Source organism: Tachypleus tridentatus, unplaced genomic scaffold, assembly GCF_004210375.1.
Source record: "Tachypleus tridentatus isolate NWPU-2018 unplaced genomic scaffold, ASM421037v1 Hic_cluster_1, whole genome shotgun sequence".
NCBI lineage: Eukaryota > Metazoa > Arthropoda > Merostomata > Xiphosura > Limulidae > Tachypleus > Tachypleus tridentatus.
In genome coordinates this window covers 23,001,412-23,025,339 of record NW_027467777.1, presented here as the reverse complement: position 1 = coordinate 23,025,339, position 23,928 = coordinate 23,001,412, and the positions used below count along the sequence as shown (strand labels likewise).

The 23,928-nt window shown below is 36.3% G+C and overlaps 1 pseudogene across 1 annotated transcript; it reads left to right on the top strand.

Moving 5' to 3' along the window:
* Positions 1-338: 338 nt before the first annotated feature.
* LOC143241831 (follistatin-like) lies at positions 339-20,154 on the top strand (annotated as a pseudogene). The gene is made up of 4 exons (XR_013022300.1): positions 339-900; positions 2,707-2,924; positions 14,325-14,552; positions 18,361-20,154. The product of XR_013022300.1 is annotated as a follistatin-like (transcript).
* The last annotated feature ends 3,774 nt before the right edge of the window (positions 20,155-23,928 follow it).

The following is a 23,928-nucleotide window of genomic DNA, read 5'->3' as shown; positions in this document are numbered from 1 at the left end:
GGTCAGATGATCATCAACACAATGTTTAAGTATGTCAGATGGCCATCAACACAATGTTCAGGTGTGTTAGATGTTAATTAAAACATACTGCAGATAGGTCAGATGTCTGTAATCTCATAGTTTAGGTGTAACTCATGAAGTTCAGATAAGGGAATAAAGTTACTCATTAACAGACCCATAATCAGAAAACCATGGAAGATGGTGTTGGAATAAAGTTACTCATTAACAGACCCATAATCAGGAAAACCATGGAAGATGGTGTTGGATTAAAGTTACTCATTAACAGACCCATAATCAGAAAAACCATGGAAGTTGGTGTTGGAATAAAGTTACTCATTAACACACCCATAATCAGAAAAACCATGGAAGATGGTGTTGGAATAAAGTTACTCATTAACACACCCATAATCAGAAAAACCATGGAAGATGGTGTTGGAATAAAGTTACTCACTAACAGACCTATAATCAGAAAAAACATGGAAGATGGTGTTGGAATAAAGTTACTCATTAACAGACCTATAATCAGAAAAACCATGAAAGATGGTGTTGCACTTTCTTGAACAACAACTGGTAACTAAGTAGTGTGAATTTTTATAGAGTGATTAAGACCTAAAGACAGCATTAGGTAACCGAATGTAAGTTGAATGTCTGAGGTGGGTTTTGAAATGTTGTTTCTTGCAGATTCTTGTACCCACGTCAAGTGCCCCAGTGGTAAAGTTTGTAGACTGAGAAAAGGAAAACCAAAGTGTATTTGTAGACCAAAATGTCCCAAAAAGAAACGTAAACTAGGAGTGGTTTGTGGAAGTGACGGAAACACATACAAAAATGTTTGTAAACTACTAAAAGTCAGCTGTAGAAAGAATAGAAAAGTAGAATTGGCGTATTTAGGTTCGTGCCAACGTAAGTCATAGTTTTTACATTAGTTTCAATCTATAACTAAATCAGTATATTACTTCTGTGTATTCATCATGAATATATAGCCCTTTATAAAATCTTAAACTAAGCACCTGTATTTTATTCTATTATTAACACGAGCTACTACTAGGTTGTTCTTCATCTGTTTTATTAACATCAAGGTACTAAATAACTAGTTACTACCAGGTTGTTCATTATCTGTTTTATTAACATCAAGGTACTAAATAACTAGTTACTACCAGGCTGTTCATTATCTGTTTTATTAACATCAAGGTACTAAATAACTAGTTACTACCAGGTTGTTCATTATCTGTTTTATTAACATCAAGGTACTAAATAACTAGTTACTACCAGGTTGTCCATTATCTGTTTTATTAACATCAAGGTACTAAATAACTAGTTACTACCAGGTTGTTCATTATCTGTTTTATTAACATCAAGGTACTAAATAACTAGTTACTACCAGGTTGTTCATTATCTGTTTTATTAACATCAAGGTACTAAATAACTAGTTACTACCAGGTTGTTCATTATCTGTTTTATTAACGTGTATGCATAACATAAGTAGTTACTACTAGATTGTTCTTTATATGTTTTATTAAAGTCAAGGTACTAGATAAATAGTTACTACTAGGTTGTTCTTCATCTCTTTTATTAACATCAAGGTACTAGATAACTAGTTACTACCAGGTTGTTCATTATCTGTTTTATTAACGTGTATGCATAACATAAGTAGTTACTACTAGATTGTTCTTTATATGTTTTATTAAAGTCAAGGTACTAGATAAATAGTTACTACTAGGTTGTTCTTCATCTCTTTTATTACCATGAAGGTACTGGATAACTAGCTACTATTAAATTGTTCTTCACCTGTTTTATTAACATGAAGGTACCAGATAACTAGTTACTACTAGATTGTTATTAATATGTTTTACTAAGATCAAGTTACCAGTAGGTTATTTTTTATCTTTTTTATTAACATGAAGGTACCAGATAACTAGTTACTACTAGATTGTTATTAATATGTTTTACTAAGATCAAGTTACCAGATAATTAGTTACCAGTAGGTTATTCTTTATCTTTTTTATTAACATGAGCGTACTAGATAACTAGTTACTAGTAGATTGTTCTTCATATGTTTATTAACATGAAGGTACTAGATAACTAGTGGGTACTAGGTTTTTCTTCATCTGTTTTATTAACATGAAGGTACTAAGTAACAAGCTACTATTAGATTGTTCGTTACCTGATTTATTAACATGAAGTTAATACATAACTAGCTAATTCTAGGTTGTTCTTTATTTCTTTTAATAAAATAACTGGATAGCTAGTTACTATTAGGTTGTTCTTCATCTCTTTAATTAACATGAAGGTACTGGATAAGTAATTACTACTAGGTCATTCTCTGTTTTATTAACATGAAGGTAGTGGATAACTAATTACTACTAGGTTGTTCTATATCGGTTTTATTAATATGAAAGTGCTACTTTACAAGTTATTACTTTGAGTCAGTTATATATTTATGTAAGTAATAAACTTAATAACTAGTAGTAAGATATTATATTTACTAGTCTAACAATGCAAATGTATAATTATACTCAATATAATATGTTGTGACACACATGTTGTTGTTCTTACCAACTTTCTAGTGATGTATGTTATAACCTTCTCTTATATTATGATCAGTAAGAACTCTCTAATGATCATAACTTCTTTCTTCTACATATGACGCAGAGGAAGGTCTTTATGGCTCTACTGACAATGTAAATAACAGAGTTATTATTTAAACAGACAACAGCTGTCACAACATCATATGTTCAGGGAAAAAGACCTGTCTGTTGGACCAAAACTACCAGCCCCACTGTGTTCACTGCACAAACAAATGTTCTGTGACAGGAAGTTTGTCTGTGGCTCCAACAATATTACTTATTCCAGTAGGTGTGCACTGAGAAAGGCTGCATGTTTCAATGGTGTGGCCATAACGGAATCATACAGAGGACACTGCAAAGGTACATCTGAAGAAAATAATAAATACACTAAGGTGTGTAAAATATAGTAGTGAAGTACTGTAACTACAGGACAGTGTGTTAAATATAGTAGTGAAGTGTGCATCACTGTAAGTACAGGACAGTGTATTAAATATAGTAGTAAAATGTGTGTCACTGTAAGTACAGGACAGTGTGTTAAATATAGTAGTGAAGTGTGCAACTGTAAGTACAGGACAGTGTGTTAAATATAGTAGTGAAGTGTGCATCACTGTAAGTAAAGTACAGCGTGTTAAATATAGTAGTGAAGTGTGCATCACTGTAAGTACAGGACAGTGTGTTAAATATAGTAGTGAAGTGTGCATCACTGTAAGTACAGGACAGCGTGTTAAATATAGTAGTGAAGTGTGCATCACTGTAAGTACAGGACAGTGTGTTAAATATAGTAGTGAAGTGTGCATCACTGTAAGTACAGGACAGTGTGTTAAATATAGTAGTGAAGTGTGCATCACTGTAAGTACACAGCAGCGTGTTAAATATAGTAGTGAAGTGTGCATCACTGTAAGTACAGGACAAAGTGTGTAAAATAAAGTAGTGAAGTGTGCATCACTGTAAGAACATGACTGTGTGTGTTAAATATAGCAGTGAAGTGTGCATCAATGTAAGTACAGGACAGTGTATTAAATATAGTAGTAAAATGTGCGTTACTGTAAGCACAGGACAGTGTGTTAAATATAGTAGTGAAGTGTGCATCATCTGTAAGAACAGGACAGTGTGTTAAATATAGTAGTGGAGTGTGCACCACTGTAAGTACAGGACAGTGTATTAAATATAGTAGTAAAATGTGTGTCACTGTAAGTACAGGACAGTGTGTTAAATATAGTAGTGGATGTGCACCACTGTAAGTACAGGACAGTGTGTTAAATATAGTAGTAAAATGTGTGCATCACTGTAAGTACAGGACAGTGTGTTAAATATAGTAGTGAAGTGTGCGTCACTGTAAGTACAGGACAGCGTGTTAAATATAGTAGTGAAGTGTGCACCACTGTAAGTACAGGGACAGTGTATTAAATATAGTAGTAAAATGTGTGTCACTGTAAGTACAGGACAGTGTGTTAAATATAGTAGTAAAAGGTGCGTCACTGTAAGTACAGCGACAACGTGTTAAATATAGTAGTGAAGTGCATCACTGTAAGTACAGTACAACGTGTTAAATATAGTAGTGAAGTGTGCATCACTGTAATGTAAGCAGTACATCGTGTTAAATATAGTAGTGAAGTGTGCATCACTGTAAGGTACAGGACAGTGTGTTAAATATAGTAGTGAAGTGTGCATCATTGTAAGAACAGGACAGTGTGTTAAATATAGTAGTGGATGTGCACCACTGTAAGTACAGGACAGTGTATTAAATATAGTAGTAAAATGTGTGTCACTGTAAGTACAGGACAGTGTGTTAAATATAGTAGTGAAGTGTGCGTCACTGTAAGTACAGCACAGCGTGTTAAATATAGTAGTGAAGTGTGCATCACTGTAAAGTACAGCGCGTTAAATATAGTAGTGAAGTGTGCGCAACCATTGTAAGTAGAGGACAGCGTATTAAATATAGTAGTAAAATGTGTGTCACTGTAAATACAGGACAGTGTGTTAAATATAGTAGTTAAGTGTGCGTCACTGTAAGTACAGTACAGCGTGTTAAATATAGTAGTGAAGTGTGCATCAACTGTAAGTGCAGCACAGTGTGTTAAATATAGTGGTCAAGTGTGCATCACTGTAAGTAAAGTACAGCGTGTTAAATATAGTAGTGAAGCTGTGCATCACTGTAAGTACAGGACAGTGTGTTAAATATAGTAGTGAAGTGTACAACACTGTAAGAACAGGACAGTGTGTTAAATATAGTAGTGGATGCGTGCACCACTGTAAGCAATATGACAGTGTATTAAATATAGTAGTAAAATGTGTGTCACTGTAAGTACAGGACAGTGTGTTAAATATAGTAGTGAAGTGTGCGTCACTGTAAGTACAGGACAGTGTGTTAAATATAGTAGTAAAATGTGTGTCACTGTAAGTAACAGGACAGTGTGTTAAATATAGTCGTGAAGTGTGCATCACTGTATGTACAGGACAGTGTGTTAAACATACCAGTGAAGTGTGCATCACTGTCAATACAGAACAGTGTGTTTAAACATAATAGTGAAGTGTGCATCACTGTAAGTACAGTACAGCGTGTTAAATATAGTAGTGAAGTGTGTGTCGCCGTAAGTACAGGACAGTGTGTTAAATATAGTGGTCAAGTGTGCATCACTGTAAGTACAGGACAGTGTGTTAAATATAGTAGTGAAGTGTGCATCACTGTAAGTACAGGACAGTGTGTTAAATATAGTAGTGAAGTGTACAACACTGTAAGAACAGGACAGTGTATTAAATATAGTAGTAAAACGAGTGTCACTGTAAGCAACAGGACAGTGTGTTAAATATAGTAGTGAAGTGTGCATCACTGTAAGTACAGAACAGTGTGTTAAATATAGTAGTGAAGTGTGCATCACTGTAAGCACAGCACAGCGTGTTAAATATAGTAGTGAAGTGTGCATCACTGTAAGTACAGGACTGTGTGTTAAATATAGTAGTGAAGTGTGCATCACTGTAAGTACAGTACAGTGTGTTTAATATAGTAGTGAAGTGTACATCACTGTAAGAACAGGACAGTGTGTTAAATATAGTAGTGAAGTGTGCATCACTGTAAGTACAGGACAGTGTATTAAATATGGTAGTAAAATGTGTGTCACTATAAGTACAGGACAGTGTGTTAAATATAGTAGTGAAGTGTACACCACTGTAAGAACAGGACAGTGTGTTAAATATAGTAATGAAGTGTGCATCACTGTAAGCACAGTACAGTATGTTAAATATAGTAGTGAAGTATATGTCACTGTAAGTACATGACAGTGTGTTGAATACAGTAGTTAAGTGTGCGTCACTGTAAGGACAGTACAGTATGTAAAATATAGTAGTGAAGTGTGCGTCACTGTAAGCACAGTACAATATGTTGAATATAGTAGTTAAGTATATTTCACTGTAAGTACAGGACAGTATGTTAAATATAGTAGTGAAGATATTATGTTTTCTATTTGGATCAAATATATTCTATTATGATCAATATTCCTGTGTAGTCAGTATGAGGATAGTTAGATATGATCGGATTTTTAAAGATTAGTTCATGAAATGTTAACGTCTAAGTTAGAGATGCAGGTGCAAACTCATATTCTCAGATTTGGAAAGAACATTTTGAAAACGTTTGTGAATTTCAAACTATCTTTGTGATATTTATACATGGTTTCATACAAGCAGCATAATAATACACAATTTATAAAGTTAAAAGTACAATCGTTACTCATGAATTGCAACAAGTGTGATGACTTATAGCTCTAAAAATCAGGAGACACGATACTTCCATTAGTTACACTGCAGACATTGTAGTCTGTAGCTCTGCATGTAACAATAAACAAGGTGGAAATAAGTGTATTTGATTAATATTTTGAAAGAGGACTGATGGGTAAAATAATCACTTCTTCAGGTAAAGAACTCCATATACCTGGTAAACAATATGGTCCTAGAAATCTAACCAAAAATACACTGGGAACGATAAGTCACCTGACGCTATGCACACAATAAGACCAAGTACTCTGTGCACAACAACAATCTAGATACCGTATGAACAATAACAATCTAGATACCGTGTGCACAATAACAGTCTAGATACCCTGTGAACAATAACAATCTAAATACCCTCTGAAGAATAACAATCTCGGTACCGTGTGAACAATAATAATCTAGATACCCTGTGATCAATAATAATCTCGGTACTCTGTGAACAATAACAGTCTAGATACCCTGTGAACAATAACAGTCTAGATACCCTGTGAACAATAACAATCTAGGTACCGTGTGAACAATAACAATCTAGATACCCTGTGAAGAATAATAGATACCCTGTGAAGAATAACAATCTAGAAACCGTGTGAACAACAATAATTTAGATACCCTGTGAAGAATAACAATCAAGGAACCGTGTGAACAATAACAATCTAGGTACCCTGTGAACAATAACAATCTAAATACCCTGTGAACAATAACAATCTATATACCCTGTGAACAATAACGATCTAGATACTCTGTGAACAATAACAGTCTAGATACCCTGTGAACAATAATAATCTAGGTACCCTGTGAACAATAACAGTCTAGATACCCTGTGAAGAATGACAATTTAGATATCCTGTGAAGAATAACAATATAGAAACCGTGTGAACAATAATAATCTAGATACCCTGTGAAGAATAACAATCAAGGAACCGTGTGAACAATAACAATCTAGGTACCCTGTGAACAATAACAATCTAAATACCCTGTGAAGAATAACAATCTCGGTACCGTGTGAACAATAATAATCTAGATACCTCATATCAATTGATATAAGCTTATATCAACTGATATCAAGTGATATCAACGTACATCAACTTATATCAATGTATATTAACTTATACAAAGTGATATCAACCTTTATCATGTTATATCAATGTATATTAACTTATAGAAAGTGATATCAACCTTTATCATCTGATATCAACATATACCAACTTATATCATCTTATATCAACTTATACCAACTGATATAATATTATGTCAACTTATACCAACTGATATCAACTTCTAACAAATTATATCAGCTGATATCAACTTATATCAAGTGATATAAACTTATACCAACTAATATCAACTGATGTGATCTTATATCAACTTATACCGACTTATTTCAACTTATACCAACTTACACCAACTGATATCTTGTTATATCAACTTATACCAACTTATATCATCTAACTTCAACTTATATCAACTAATATAATCTTATATCAACTTATTTCAACTTATAGCAACTTATATCAATTCATGTCAACTTATATCAACTGATATCAATTTGTACCAACTGATATCAACTTATGTCATCTTATACCAACTTATATCAGCTTTTATCAACTGATATCATCTTATATCAACTGAAATCAACTTATATCAACCGCGTTGTTATTAACTTTAATCTTTTGTGATTAGATGTAGTTTTTAACCTTAAGTATAGTAAACAAAGATGTTCGGTAAAGTAAAGAAGTCGGAAAGAATTGTTCAATTTCTACAGCTGATCTGTAGTCCTTTAACTAAACTCTACAATAAGTGATTAGTGGAACTGGATAGGTTCTCTGTGCCATTGATCTGTAGTCCTTAAACTAAACTTTACAGTAAATGGTTGTAGAACTGGACAGGTTCTGTCTACCATTGGTCTCTAGTCCTTAAACTAAACTCTACAGTAAATGGTTGTGGAACTGGACAGGTTCTGTCTACCATTGGTCTCTAGTCCTTAAACTAAACTTTACAGTAAATGGTTGTGGAACTGGACAGGTTCTGTCTACCATTGGTCTCTAGTCCTTAAACTAAACTTTACAGTAAATGGTTGTGGAACTGGACAGGTTCTGTCTACCATTGGTCTCTAGTCCTTAAACTAAACTCTACAGTAAATGGTTGTGGAACTGGACAGGTTCTGTCTACCATTGGTCTCTAGTCCTTAAACTAAACTCTACAGTAAATGGTTGTGGAACTGGACAGGTTCTGTCTACCATTGGTCTGTAGTCCTTAAACTAAACTTTACAGTAAATGATTGTGGAACTGGACAGGTTATCTCTGCTGTTAGTCTGTAGTCATTAAATCAGTGGTGCACAAAGTTCAACCTACGACGAGTCGCCGAGTGTCCCGCGATGTCCAACGGGAAAGTTAAACACAGAGAGTTCGTGTCTGCGCGAAGATTAAGCGCTATAGAAGAATATGCATTAGATTAGATACTGGATGGTTCCATATTTGTGTCGAGCAATAAAGAAAATTTAATAAGAAAATCTCGTTAATGCATAGGCATTTAATCTTTGGCTTAATGACGTAATATTTCCGTAATTACGAAATCTCACGCGTTCCAATTGTTCTTCGAGATTTACTTACGAGCCCTATTTTGATATTATTTCGTAACAAAAATGGCACTTAGTCGTAAAAGAAAAGTTCACGACGAAATTGGCAGTTTCATGAAAATTGGACTGCGCAATACTGTTTTGTTCAACAACAAAAGAACGTGATTTGTCTTGTGTCATTCGACAGTAGCGAAGGTATTCAATGTAAAGTGTCATTATGAGTCGGAGCATAAAGATTTCCACAACATTGTTGGTGATGAACGAACAGCTCGAATTGAATCTCTGCAGCGGTCGCTGAATCACCAGCAGAACATTTTCTCAAAGCAGTCAGCAGATTTAGGTGTAGTATGTGAGGTCAGTTACGATATTTCGTTGATGATAGCAAAATCTGGCCGACCGTTCACTGATGGTGATTTTGTCAAGCAATGCATGATTACTGCATTGGAAAAGTTGTGTCCAGAAGCAGTTCGCAAGCTACAGAAGGTGGCTTTGAATCATATGACAGTTCAATAAAGAATTTCACACCTCTCAGCAGACAAGACAAGGCAGCTTACAAATAAATCAGACAACTTTGTCTACTTCTCTTTAGCAGCAGACGAGTCGACTGACGTCAGTTCAACAGCACAGCAACTAGTTTTTGTTCGCGGTGTGTCGTCATCGTTTGATATCACAGAGGAACTAATCGGTATGGGTTCCATAAAGGGTCAGACAACTGGGTCTGCTCTATTCGAAGAGACAGTACAACTGTGTAATAGTGTTTCATTGGATTTCACGAAACTGATGAGTGTGACAACTGATGGAGCACCAATATGACCAGAGAAAGTAACGGGTTGGTAGCACTGTTGATGAAGCATCGAGGAAACCAGAACAGATAGTTGGTGAAGTTGCACTGCATTATTCACCAACAGAACTTGTGCATTAAAGAACTTCGTTTTCAGGCACTGATGGCATTAGTGACGAAAATCATTAATTTCATCAAATCACGAGAGCTCAATCACCGTCAGTTTCGAAGTCTTCTTGAATAAATTGATTCAGACAATGGTGACCTTGTGTATCACTGTGAAGTACGCTGGCTGAGTCGAGGGAAGATGCTCAGAAGATTCTGGGAGTTGATTGATGAGGTGATTTTCATGACTGATCCAGCATGGTAAGCTGATTTGACCTTTCTGGTCGACATGACACAACACTTGAATGATCTGAATTTGAAGTTGCAAGGCAAAAATCAGCTTGTCTGTCAGCTTACAAATCACGTCTCAGCTTTCAGAACAAAGTTGCAGTTATTCTGGCAGCAAGCAGCATCAGGCAACTTCGTGCACTTTCCCACTTTTCAGTCACAGCTACAGAAGAATCAGCACATTGACACACAAGTTTATGTTGAAAAGCTAGATACCTTGATGCAATCCTTCAACTCACGGCTTCATGACTTTGACCAATACAGATTGTTGATGAAACTTTTTGCTTATCCGTTCAGTGTGTCAGTGGATGACTAGTCAGCAGAATATCAGCTCGAATTTACTGATCTCCAGACATCTCATGAACTGTGTGCTATTTACCGAGAGAACAGTTTGCTTGACTTCTTCAAAACGTTGCCTGATACATTTGCTAATCTGAAAGAAAATGCACTTGTCCACACCAGCACGTTTGGTAGCACGTACTGCTGCGAACAGGCTTTCTCGCATATGAAACTGAACAAAAATAACACTCTCAATCAGCTGACTGATGATCATCTGGAAGCAGTCTTGCGTCTTTCAACATTAAATATCAAGCCGGACATTTCTAAGTTCGTAGATGACATGCAGCAGCATCCATCGCACTGACTTTGTGACAGTTGACATATCATAACATTTCGTAGAATAATATGCAAATTCTTTGATGTAATCGTTATTTGTGTGTTCTTAAATGTGATGTCCATCTTGTCTGAAACAACTGTGGGGCGATTTTAATCTTCACTTTTTTGTGGCCCCCAACGGTTACGAGAAGTCTGTTTGTGGAGCCTGACTCAAAAAGTTTGTGTTCCACTGCCTTAAACTAAACTCTACAGTAAATGATTAGTGGAACTGAACAGGTTTTCTCTGCCGTCGGTCTGTAGTCCTAAAACTAAACTATACAATAAGTGATTATGGAACTGGACAGGTTCTGTCTACCATTGGTCTGTAGTCATTAAACTAAAGTCTACAATAAGTGATCAATGGAACTGGACAGGTTCTATCTATCATTGGTCTGTAGTCCTTAAAGTAAACTCTATAGGAAATGGTTAGTGTAACTGGGTAGATCTTTCCAACATGGATACTAAAATGATTAAATCAACGCCGGGGTTTCGTCTGACCAGCAAGCTTACTCAAAGTGGCAACCAGGTGCTACTTGAAGCTGAGATAATCCCATATGTCTCTCCCTCCACCATGATTAGCCTATATAGAGAACCCCATGGTTTCTCCCTCGTATTATATACAAAATAACCTGCTTCTCATTCTCCACCCCCCTCAGTAACCTAGTTATTTATACACTTTCCTATTATTATCCAACCTGTCTATACATAGATGAGTCCCTCTCCTTGACCATAGCCAACATCACGAAGACCAGTAACTTGTCTAACCGCACAGGAGTTTCACAACCCTTAATTCACGTTATAATGAACACCTTCGCGTGTACCTTCCCTCGCCAGGTAAACCTAAATGGGTCAATAATATATATAGTCATGTTTTCTCAAAACTGATGTCTATTTGTTTGAGTCTAAAACAATCCTTCCCTAACAAAGCTTATTAAAACGAAATACAAATGAGTATATCAGATCGAATTAACTTCGCATTTTAAGTAAATATTTTTGAATTAGCTAGAGATTTTGGGTACATAATGACTAATAGCTAATCGTTTTAAGAAAGTAATGTCAAATCAACAAGAGTGTCATATCAGCTTGGCATTTTAAATACATAATGTCGAATTATCTAGAGATTTGAAGGCTTTAAAATTGGTTAGTTTATAATTTCTGATATAGGTGACGCCCATTCTTGAAGCTGGTTTTCTATTCCCTGGTGGATTCTAGTCAAACTAAAACCGAAAAGAGGTGGAACCGTTTATTGATTAATGGATGTTAGATTAACCCTAACCTTTCTTAAAACACAAATATTAATCTTAATTGTGGTTTTCGTCTAACAGCTTCGAATTTAACATATTTTATGCCTTATAAAACTTTGTAGAAATTGTCACCCTAGTACTAAAAGTATTGGGCCAAGAAAACATCCGTAGATTTTTGATGAAATGCTCACTATGGAGCATAACCTTTAAAATTAATTCCACTAAAGGTAGCTTTCATAATGTGAGGAACCTTATAGAACCTTAAAGAAAGTATCTCGCGAATCCCTGGAACGTCGTCACAGCCACGAGGTTTGGGAGTTGTTCCTGCTGACAGTAGAAAAATTTCAACATCTTATTAGTAAAACGTCAAAGGTCGTCTTGTTATCAAACTCGTGTGAGCTAAATTTAGCCAAAGAGCTCAATAAAGATGTTAAAAACCACAGCTGACGAACGTTTCATTGTAGATGAATCTTCGCTGCTACATCCTTAACCATCCATCATAAAATTGACCCTTGAATGGAATATCAGTAAAAACCTAAGTAGTTTTGTAACCAAAATCCCGAAATAGTAACTCACAAAATAACACCAACTCTGCATCCCTCTTTAAAGATAAAAACTCAAATCCTTAAAACAACTGAATTTCTAAACATTTTTTTTCTCTCCATACAACTTAAATTAAAGCCCTCTTACGGTAGATAGCGTTATTACTAAACCTGCCCTTCGCCCAACATTTATAATTACAAAATTACTGATTTAATTATGTAAATTAGAGAATAGGGAAAAACGCACATGTCTTCAGTTCAGAATAATTTTTGAGATTTCACTTTATAAAATTAATACTTAGCTTCTCTCCTCTGAAGACAGGTGGTGGACTCCTTTGCTATTCAAAGTATGGTTTCTATAAATATTATTGAATCTCTAATTTTAGACTTTAGCTCTTATACCCGTACGTATATCATGTACAAAAAATTTCGAAACAGAAACACGTGTACATTCGAGTTTATATTTCACATCACACGTGTAGAAATTGGTTATGTTCCAGTCTCTGTGATGAAGGCTGCCACGTGGGTGTAAGGAAGAATTGTTCGAGTGTGTATGGCAGTGGGTTACTAATACGCTAAATTTATCACAGCCAAAAGAAGCTTGCTTTAAAGAACGTAGCATGTATATTTAATTTTAAATTGATATTAGTATAAATATATATTGAACACGTTTTGTGTCATTAGCAGTGGCAGAGCCAGGATATTTTCGTTGGGGGCTTCCCAAAATGCCATCAATATGAAGTATAGGTGGTAAATTATAATAATGTAAATAACAAGGTACATTTCAGAAAGGTGTGATATTTTGAACTGCGTTTTCAATGTAGTTTTCATTGGAAACTCGTACTCTGATTAATAATTCATTATTAGAAATAATCTGTTTATGAAAATATTCGTACATGTAAAAGAGGAAGTTCACCACCCAAGGTAATACATAAAGAAACTCAAGATTAGCTTAGATTGAACATTTAATATACCATTAAGAGTAAAGCTACAAATCAAAAGAAATATAACATAAAGACATAGTTTACATAGCAGAAACGAATTATCCCATGTGAAGTTAATACACTCTGAGGAAAAGTAAGGTCACTATCAGGCTAACTATCTTTCATCTTAATGAAGACGTTGAGTTCTATGGATCTATGCCTCTTTGATGTTAATTGTTAAGCAACAACGACGATTGTGTTTTCCATATTTTATGAATATATGTAGGTAACAATATTCGGGGGCTGAGGTTCAAGCCTAACTGAAAATTAGTTCTGTTCGTATACAACTGGGCCTGGCATGGCCAGGGGGGTTAAAGCTTTCGGCCCGTAATCAGAGGATCGCGGGTTCGAATCCCCGTCCTACCAAACGTGCTCGCCCTTTCAGCCGTGAGGGTGTGTCGGTCAGTAGCCCAAGAGTTGGCGGTGGGTGGTGATGACTAGCTGTCTTCTCTTTAGTCTTACACTGCTAAATTAGGGACGGCTAACGCAGATAGCCCTCGAGTAGTTTTGCGCGATCTTCAAAAAACAAACAATCATATACAACTAGCTTCAGGATGTTGTCACTTTCCTGAACCAGGTTTCTGTTTTGATGTTGTATGTTCCAGGTTTGTTCAATTATATCTTAGTTAATAATCAGTCATAAACTTTCATAATTAGCTACACAATGTTGTAAGTTTCCTGAACTAGGTTTGTGTTTTTGTTTTTGCATGTTCTGTATTTACGTGATATTAAGATTTAGAACCCTAATTTTATTAGCTACTTAGAATGTATTTTCCCTCTGTGTGTTAGTGCAATTTTTAATGTATTAAAATGTTTACACAGTGAATGCGAGTTGTGAAACAATACGTTGTAACAAGGGAAGATCGTGCCTAATGAACTTAGAAACCGGACGTCCCTTGTGTACACGATGCCCGCCAACATGCCCCCTAGTGAAGACAGACTTTCAGTGTGCTTCTAGAAATCTGACTAACTTCAGCTGGTGCCAGATGATGAAGGAATCCTGCAGAACAGGGATCTTAGGGGGAACTAAAAATAGCTTACCTTGTTCAGGTGAGTTGAAAACACCTGATGTTACCTACTTACGGAACTCGTGTTGAGTAATGCTTACCTTGTTCAGGTGAGTTGAAAACATCTAATGTTACCTACTTACGGAACTCGTGTTGAGTAATGCTTACCTTGTTCAGGTGAGTTGAAAACACCTGATGTTACCTACTTACGGAACTCGTGTTGAGTAATGCTTACCTTGTTCAGGTGAGTTGAAAACACCTAATGTTATCCTACTTACGGAACTCGTGTTGAGTAATGCTTACCTTGTTCAGGTGAGTTGAAAACACCTAATGTTACCTACTTACGGAACTCGTGTTGAGTAATGTTTACCTTGTTCAGGTGAGTTGAAAACACCTAATGTTATCCTACTTACGGAACTCGTGTTGAGTAATGCTTACCTTGTTCAGGTGAGTTGAAAACACCTAATGTTACCTACTTACGGAACTCGTGTTGAGTAATGTTTACCTTGTTCAGGTGAGTTGAAAACACCTAATGTTATCCTACTTACGGAACTCGTGTTGAGTAATGCTAACCTTGTTCAGGTGAGTTGAAAACACCTAATGTTATCCTACTTACGGAAATCGTGTTGAGTAATGCTTACCTTGTTCAGGTGAGTTGAAAACACCTGATGTTACCTACTTACGGAACTCGTGTTGAGTAATGCTTACCTTGTTCAGGTGAGTTGAAAACACCTAATGTTATCCTACTTACGGAACTCGTGTTGAGTAATGCCAACCTTATTCAGGTGAGTTGAAAACACCTAATGTTACCTACTTACGGAACTCGTGTTGAGTAATGCTAACCTTGTTCAGGTGAGTTGAAAACACCTAATGTTACCTACTTACGGAACTCGTGTTGAGTAATGCTTACCTTGTTCAGGTGAATTGAAAACACCTAATGTTATCCTACTTACGGAACTCGTGTTGAGTAATGCTTACCTTGTTCAGGTGAGTTGAAAACACCTAATGTTACCTACTTACGGAACTCGTGTTGAGGAATGGACATCTAATTGGCCCAGCATGGCTAAGCGTGTTAAGGCGTGCGTCTCGTAATCTGAGGGTCGCGGGTTCGCATCGCGGTCGCGCCAAACATGCTCGCCCTTTCAGCCGTGGGGGCGTTATAATGTGACGGTCAGTCCCACTATTCGTTGGTAAAAGAGTAGCCTAAGAGATGGTGGTGGGTGGTGATGACTAGCTGTCTTCCCTCTAGTCTTACACTGCTAAATTAGGGACGGCTAGCACAGATAGTCCTCGAGTAGCTTTGTGCGAAATTAAAAAAAAAACAAAAAACATCTAATTTCAAGGTAGAACAAAACGACTCGATCTCTGATTCAACCAACTATTATATTTAGACCTTGTACGATAGCGTGACATGACCAGACTGATATCACGATGTGTAAATGTAACGTGATTAGATAGATATAAGATGTGCACACGTAAATATCTCAAGGATCTTACGTGGCTATGCTGATAAAAGGTGTACACATGTGAACTGTGAAGGACAACGTAACGTGACTAATCAGTGATGTCGAGAAACCCACTTGTTGAGAAATTTATAAGATGTACAAAATCTCAATGTCATATCTGACTCGTTTGGGTTGAGAATATTTTACATAGAAGAGCGAACAACGTTTCGACCTTCTTCGGTCATCGTCAGGTTCACAAAGAAAAGATATAAGATGTGTACATGTCACATCTCAATGTCATATCTGACGTCACTAGATTCATATTTATACACGTAGCAAGCCTGGTATAAGATGTACATGTTACATCTCAATGTCATATCTGACGTGACTAGATTCATATTTATACACGTAGCAAGCCTGGTATAAGATGTGTACATGTTACATCTCAATGTCATTTGTGAACCTTTTCTTTGTGAACCTGACGATGACCGAAGAAGGTCGAAACGTTGTTCGCTCTTCTATGTAAAATATTTTCTCAACCCAAACGAGCCGTTTTTGCATATAAGTAACGTGACTAGATTCATATTTATACATGTAGCAAGCCTGGTATAAGATGTGTACATGTCACATCTCAATGTCATATCTGACGTCACTAGATTCATATTTATACACGTAGCAAGCCTGGTATAAGATGTGTACATGTTACATCTCAATGTCATATCTGACGTGACTAGATTCATATTTATACACGTAGCAAGCCTGGTATAAGATGTGTACATGTTACATCTCAATGTCATATCTGACGTGACTAGATTCATATTTATACACGTAGCAAGCCTGGTATAAGATGTGTACATGTTACATCTCAATGTCATATCTGACGTGACTAGATTCATATTTATACACGTAGCAAGCCTGGTATAAGATGTGTACATGTTACATCTCAATGTCATATCTGACGTGACTAGATTCATATTTATACACGTAGCAAGCCTGGTATAAGATGTGTACATGTTACATCTCAATGTCATATCTGACGTGACTAGATTCATATTTATACACGTAGCAAGCCTGGTATAAGATGTGTACATGTTACATCTCAATGTCATATCTGACGTGACGAGATTCATATTTATACATGTAGCAAGCCTGGTATAAGATGTGTACATGTTACATCTCAATGTCATATCTGACGTGACTAGATTCATATTTATACACGTAGCAAGCCTGGTATAGGATGTGTACATGTTACATCTTAATGTCATATCTGACGTGACTAGATTCATATTTATACACGTAGCAAGCCTGGTATAAGATGTGTACATGTTACATCTCAATGTCATATCTGACGTGACTAGATTCATATTTATACACGTAGCAAGCCTGGTATAAGATGTGTACATGTTACATCTCAATGTCATATCTGACGTGACTAGATTCATATTTATACACGTAGCAAGCCTGGTATAGGATGTGTACATGTTACATCTTAATGTCATATCTGACGTGACTAGATTCATATTTATACACGTAGCAAGCCTGGTATAAGATGTGTACATGTTACACCTCAATGTCATATCTGACGTGACTACATTGATATGATATGTGTACACGTGACTACATTGATATAACATGAGTAGTGAACATTTCCATGCTAGAACTTAAACAATAACATTTTAGGCAGCTAGGGACAGTAAACTTATGTTAAGCCATTACCGCCAATATTTCTCAACTTACACATTGCCAGATTAGTTGGTTTGTAACTTACACATTGCCAGATTAGTTGCTTACACACTGCCAGATTAGTTGGTTTGTAACTTACACATTGCCAGATTAGTTGGGTTGTTTTGTCATTTCCGTCTGAAGCTAGTATTTTCATGTCTGCTATCCTATTTACCTTTGATTATAAATTGGCACTTTTACCCTAATATTAAGTACGTACAATTTACTCATTTCATTACACTATGTAACACTAATTTTCTTCCTGGATAGTATGTGTTATTTCGTAATTACTTAAGTTGTAAAAGTACAGAAAATGGCCATTATTCCCTTCAAACTTTGTTTTGTGACTTGGATAATGAAATTTAGAAATTAACCGATTTTCTATGTAAAAACAGGCAAATTTGTACATTTTCATTTACATAAGGTCTGAATAAAACAACATATGAATCAAGATTTACATTTATTTATACTAAAGTTATACAAAAATGTTTAGAAGTGAGTAGTTTTTCGAGACTTGCGACTGTAATGTAAATCACTTTCACGTATCAGCCCTCAAATATAGTCTCCCATCATGTTTTCGTTACACGCCTTTTGGTAGAGGCATTCAATGTTCAGTATATCTTGTTGGAAGCACTCGCCTTGCTCCTCTGAAAATGTTCTCATGTTCTCCTTGAATTTATCTAGATGAACATCAAGGATATGGACTTTCATGGACATCCTGCAGCCCATTTTGCTGCAGTTCTTCACCAGAACCTCAACCAGTTCAACATAATTTTCGGCCTTGTGATTGTCCAAGAAGCCCCAAAAACCACTGCAACAAAGCCGCCCCAAGCTTTTTCCCCTTTCAACTGAGCTTCTTAGGGAGTTCTGTGCACTCCAGGATCTTCTTTATTTGTGGTCCAACGAAGACACTAGTGCTTCCTATTGTTGTGTGCTGCGGTGTCCCTGCTGTCCCAAAGGCAAAGATAACAGGGAAATTCGGTAAAGCCTCCTCAGAGATCCATCAGGAAAGCCACCATTTTGAAGTCTCAGATAACATCCCAGCCATACTCATTATTCTTTAAAGGCTTCTAGCTAGGTCTTCGCGCTATTGTATTCCTCTTTGAGGTGCATCTAATGAGTGAGAAGAAGAGACGGATACTTATTTCAGTTATGAAGCTTTGATACTTCTGAATGATTTATATGAGTGAAGAGGCGCCACTCTTTCGGGGGGTTACAGGCAATTCCAATTGCCTCGCACAGACCGGACACATTGTGGCAGAAGCAGAGTCCATCTTGACGAGTGAAGAAGCTTGATAAATGTCAGTGACACTTTCTCTGACTTTCATCTAACAAATCCAACTCCTTGAGCCTAGACATGAAAAGCTCGGCATTCGACTTCGTTAGATTAAGATCTCTGATAAAGTCATTCAGGTCTCTTTGGTTGGGGTAGTATGGGTTTCTCTCACCAGCTGCACCTCTGAAATTGTAATCTAGATATTCAACGTCTACCTCCTCTTCTGATTTGCTGCTCTGTTCTGAGAATGGCTGCTTTCTCTCTGGCTGAGTGGGTACAGGTAGCTCAGGGCAGTGTAGCACTTCGTTGATGGATGATGGAAGGTCCGGTTACATGATAGCAGATGCATTCTTGCCAGCCCGACATTTGGAAGGGCCCACCATGCAGAAGTAGCAATTGCTTGACTGGTCAGTGTGTTCACACCATATTCTTGGAATGGCGAACTTCGTGACACTCTTTTCCCCTCTGTACCATCCTGTAAAAGAGCAAAATAAAATTGTCATTATGAATAATAAATTTATTTAATACACAACTTATGTTTAAGAGGTTCATACAAAATATTTTATATGTGATATTTGTTCCATAGTATTGGAAATTTAAATAAAAATAATTAAAAGATATTGAAATTTTAATAGGTTTAAATTTGTATAAAATCTTACTATTCAAGCAAACAAAAATTTTTCATTTTACCTTCTAGAGCGTTTTTTTTTTTTGTAGTGCTTGCAGGTAAAGTTAGGTGCCCAGGGTTTGTCTTGATACCCGACAGGAATACCGAAATATGTAGATACTGCCACAGAGTACTTTTTCGTTGTTGTCTTGATAAATTGGCCACATACATAGCAGAATGAAACTGGAGAATGCTTGCAGCTTCTTGATGCTATCTCTGATAAAATCAGATAGGTCTATGTGTTCACTTTGGCAGCTAAAACTAAACTGAAGTGTTGAGTGGTGAGCCCCTGTATATATATATTACTATGAAAAGTTCTAAAATTTTCGTAAGTTCTACAACATTCTAGAAACTTCTTGAAAATTCTTCGAGAAAATTCTGTATCATCTACTCAGCACTTATTCTACCTGGAATGTTCTGGAAAATAGGTAAATTAAAAAAAATTTTACCCACGTCACAGAAGCAAAGTTTGAAGAGAAAAATAGGTTTTTTCCATTTACTTTAGGCATAAGCAATTGGGAAATAAAACTTTCTGTACAGGAACAAGAAAAGTAAAAATTTTGTTACGTAGTGTTATCCACTGTTAGATAAAACTAATGTTAATAGCTTTAAATAGTGGGATTGCCCAATAATGTGAGTTTTCTACAAAATATCTTTTATATTTTAAGACACGAGTTTGAAACCATCAACTGCCGATTATTTTCACAACATTGGGAAAAGCCAGTTGTCTTCTAAACGCAACATTCCTTCTTTTCTACGTGGTTCGTTAATTAGTGTAGGGTCTTCCTAATTGTTTATAAAAGTGTTTAAGACCTGGGAAGGTCACGTGTGATCTATATATATTCCTCACTTCTCTGTGAATGTTTGTTTGTTGTTGTTTTTTTACATTCTGGGAACATCTGGTTTTTCCGGCACCAACCCTGACCCCTAACAAGATCATGTCCATGAATATGTTCAGTTTAATTATGGGAAGGTTTGTCGTACTTACACACATTTTTATTTCCTTTTAAACCACTCTGCACATAAACACCCATAGTTCCTACTAATCAATGATTACTCTCTGTTTATTTCTGATATATTTGGACATGGTATGCTAAGAAGAGGACTGGACTAACAAAGACCTGATGACAACAGCTCAACAAAGACCTGATGACTACAGCTCAACAGAGACCTGATGACAACAGCTCAACAGAGACATGATGACAACAGATCAACAGAGACCTGATGACAACAGCTCAACAGAGACCTGATGACTACAGCTCAACAGAGACCTGATGACTACAGCTCACATAGATAAACATTTGTTAATGTCTAAGATTACGTTTGTAACGTCTAATTCACACAAGTCCGTTTTATTCATGATTTGTATAACCACTTACTGCAGATGTGAACCAGGTGGTTACGGTGCTTGACTGTCAGTTTGATGGTTGCGAGTTTGAATCCCCGTTTCACCAAGCATGCTCGCCTGTTCAGCAGTGGGAGCGTTATCATACTACAGTTAATCCCATTAGTCGTTGGTAAAAGAGTAGCTCAAGAGTTGGCGGTAGAGTGTGATGACTAGCTGCCTTTCCTCTAGTCTTACTCTGCCAAATTAGGGACGGCTAACACAGATAGACCTCGTGTAGCTTTGTGTGAAATTCCAAAAAAACAAGGTAAGTGTAACACTAGTATTAAATGTACAACGAAGTTGATTTCGCTACTTTAATATTTTAACGTGTGTTAATCCGTTCTGGACGTGCATATTCTATGACAGGACCTATATGTGTCAACTGGTTGGGAGTGAAGTAGGTGCTATCTATGTTAGACATCTGCTACAGAAGTAAAGTAGATGCTCTCTCTACTGGATATCTCCATTAATCAAGTGGGTACTCTATATGGTATGGACGTTAGATATCCGTCTCCATTAACAGACATATGAAGCTACCCAAGGTTATCTGGTTTGTTTCTGACATTCACTTGAAGCTACACAAGGTTATCTGATTTGTTTCCAACATTCACTTGAAGCTATACAAGGTTATCTGGTTTGTTTCTGACATTCACATGAAGCTACCCAAGGTTATTTGGTTTGTTTCTGACATTCACTTGAAGCCACACAAGGTTATCTGATTTGTTTCCAACATTCACTTGAAGCTATACAAGGTTATCTGGTTTGTTTCTGACATTCACATGAAGCTACCCAAGGTTATCTGGTTTGTTTCTGAATTCACTTGAAGCCACACAAGATTATCTGGTTTATTTCTGACATTCAATTGAAACCACACAAGGTTATCTGGTTTGTTTCCAACATTCACTTGAAGCTACACAAGGTTATCTGGTTTGTTTCTGACATTCACATGAAGCTATACAAGGTTATCTGGTTTGTTTCCAACATTCACTTGAAGCTACACAAGGTTATCTGGTTTGTTTCCGACATTCACTTGAAGCTATACAAGGTTATCTGGTTTGTTTCCGACATTCACTTGAAGCTACACAAGGTTATCTGGTTTATTTCCGACATTCACTTGAAGCTACACAAGGTTATCTGGTTTGTTTCCAACATTCACATGAAACCACACAAGGTTATCTGGTTTGTTTCCGACATTCACTTGAAGCTATACAAGGTTATCTGGTTTGTTTCTGACATTCACTTGAAGCTACAAAAGGTTATCTGGTTTGTTTCTGACATTCAATTGAAGCCACACAAGGTTATCTGGTTTGTTTCCAACATTCACTTGAAGCTATACAAGGTTATCTGGTTTGTTTCCAACATTCACTTGAAGCTATACAAGGTTATCTGGTTTGTTTCTGACATTCACATGAAGCTACCCAAGGTTATCTGGTTTGTTTCTGACATTCACTTGAAGCCACACAAGGTTATCTGATTTGTTTCCAACATTCACTTGAAGCCACACAAGGTTATCTGGTTTGTTTCCGACATTCACTTGAAGCTATACAAGGTTATCTGGTTTGTTTCCGACATTCACTTGAAGCTACACAATGTTGTGTGCACTAGCCGTGTTTAACTTTGAAGTAATAAAGGCACTTAGTCAACGTACCCCTGACCAACTTCTGCAGGACTGTTATAAAAGAAAAACAAAAAAATAACAGAACACAGTTTTATAACAACATATGCAGTCCCACACATTAAGCACTAGGCTGTCTGTGTTCACCCCACAAAGTAAAGAAAGCAGGTGTTTATTCAGAGCTACCAAACCTTACACTTGTGTAGTGTTACATGCTCTGCATTATATCAGTGTACATGTACAAGAAGAAATATAAACTGGAAACGCCCTCTAGTGGCGAAACGAAATGTTTGAATGTTTATAACAATTGAAAATGAGTTTTGATACTTGTGGTGAGCACAGCACAGGTAGACCACTTCTTAGCTTTATGCTTAACAGCAAGCAAATAATTTGAACCGAAATATGATTTGAATGTATTTTACATGAATGAAACAGGTTCATTGATGTGTTTATTCAATCACCTTTAGTGTTTAGAACCGAAATATGATTTGTTTTCGTGGTTACTTACACAACCTACAAGTCCATGATATGTTCACTCAGTTTAAAACGCTTTATAGAAAAGTTAAATGTCACTTTTATCAGATATGTTTTCATCCATCGTTTGTTGTTGTTTTTCCAGGTACACCACGAGCTATCCGTCATTCAATGCTGATCTAAAATTACTAACGATATGTACAAATTATTTTACCACAACTTGTTGAAGTAGATGTTGAAGACTAGCGATGCTTTGACGTAACAGGATTTTCAGTAGTTCATGATATTACCACCAGGATGATGTTCGACTGAAGATAGCCACACGTCTTCACAAGAAGCCGCTGTTATGTTACTGGTCTTACGAATTTAGTAGCACATTTGTGGTGATATTTGTAAAAGAAAAAACTTCTTTATGTCGTTTTTTAATCATTTTAATAACTGAACTGCTTCTCATTACTTCTACTGATTTCTTTCTAATATTCAAAGCTTTAAAATGGCTTCACTTTAAAAATTCGTAATATTTTAAATATAGAAATGTTCAGACACACACCACGACGACCACAGAGTGACTCCGGATATATCCAAACATTTGAAAAGAGTGACTTACTGTACATTTTGTTTTAATGTCATTTTAAATTAGTGAATAATTACCACAATTAATAAGTAATTTACTCTGTGGTAATCAGAAACAGTTTTCGAAACTTAATATATTGTTTAATAATCATTACACAATCCTGGGATTAAAGGGGTCTGTGTGACGTTATAGCCACATAAGAACTGTACAAATCCGTTAAAGGATCTTTGTGACGTCATAGCCTATCAAAAGATTTGTG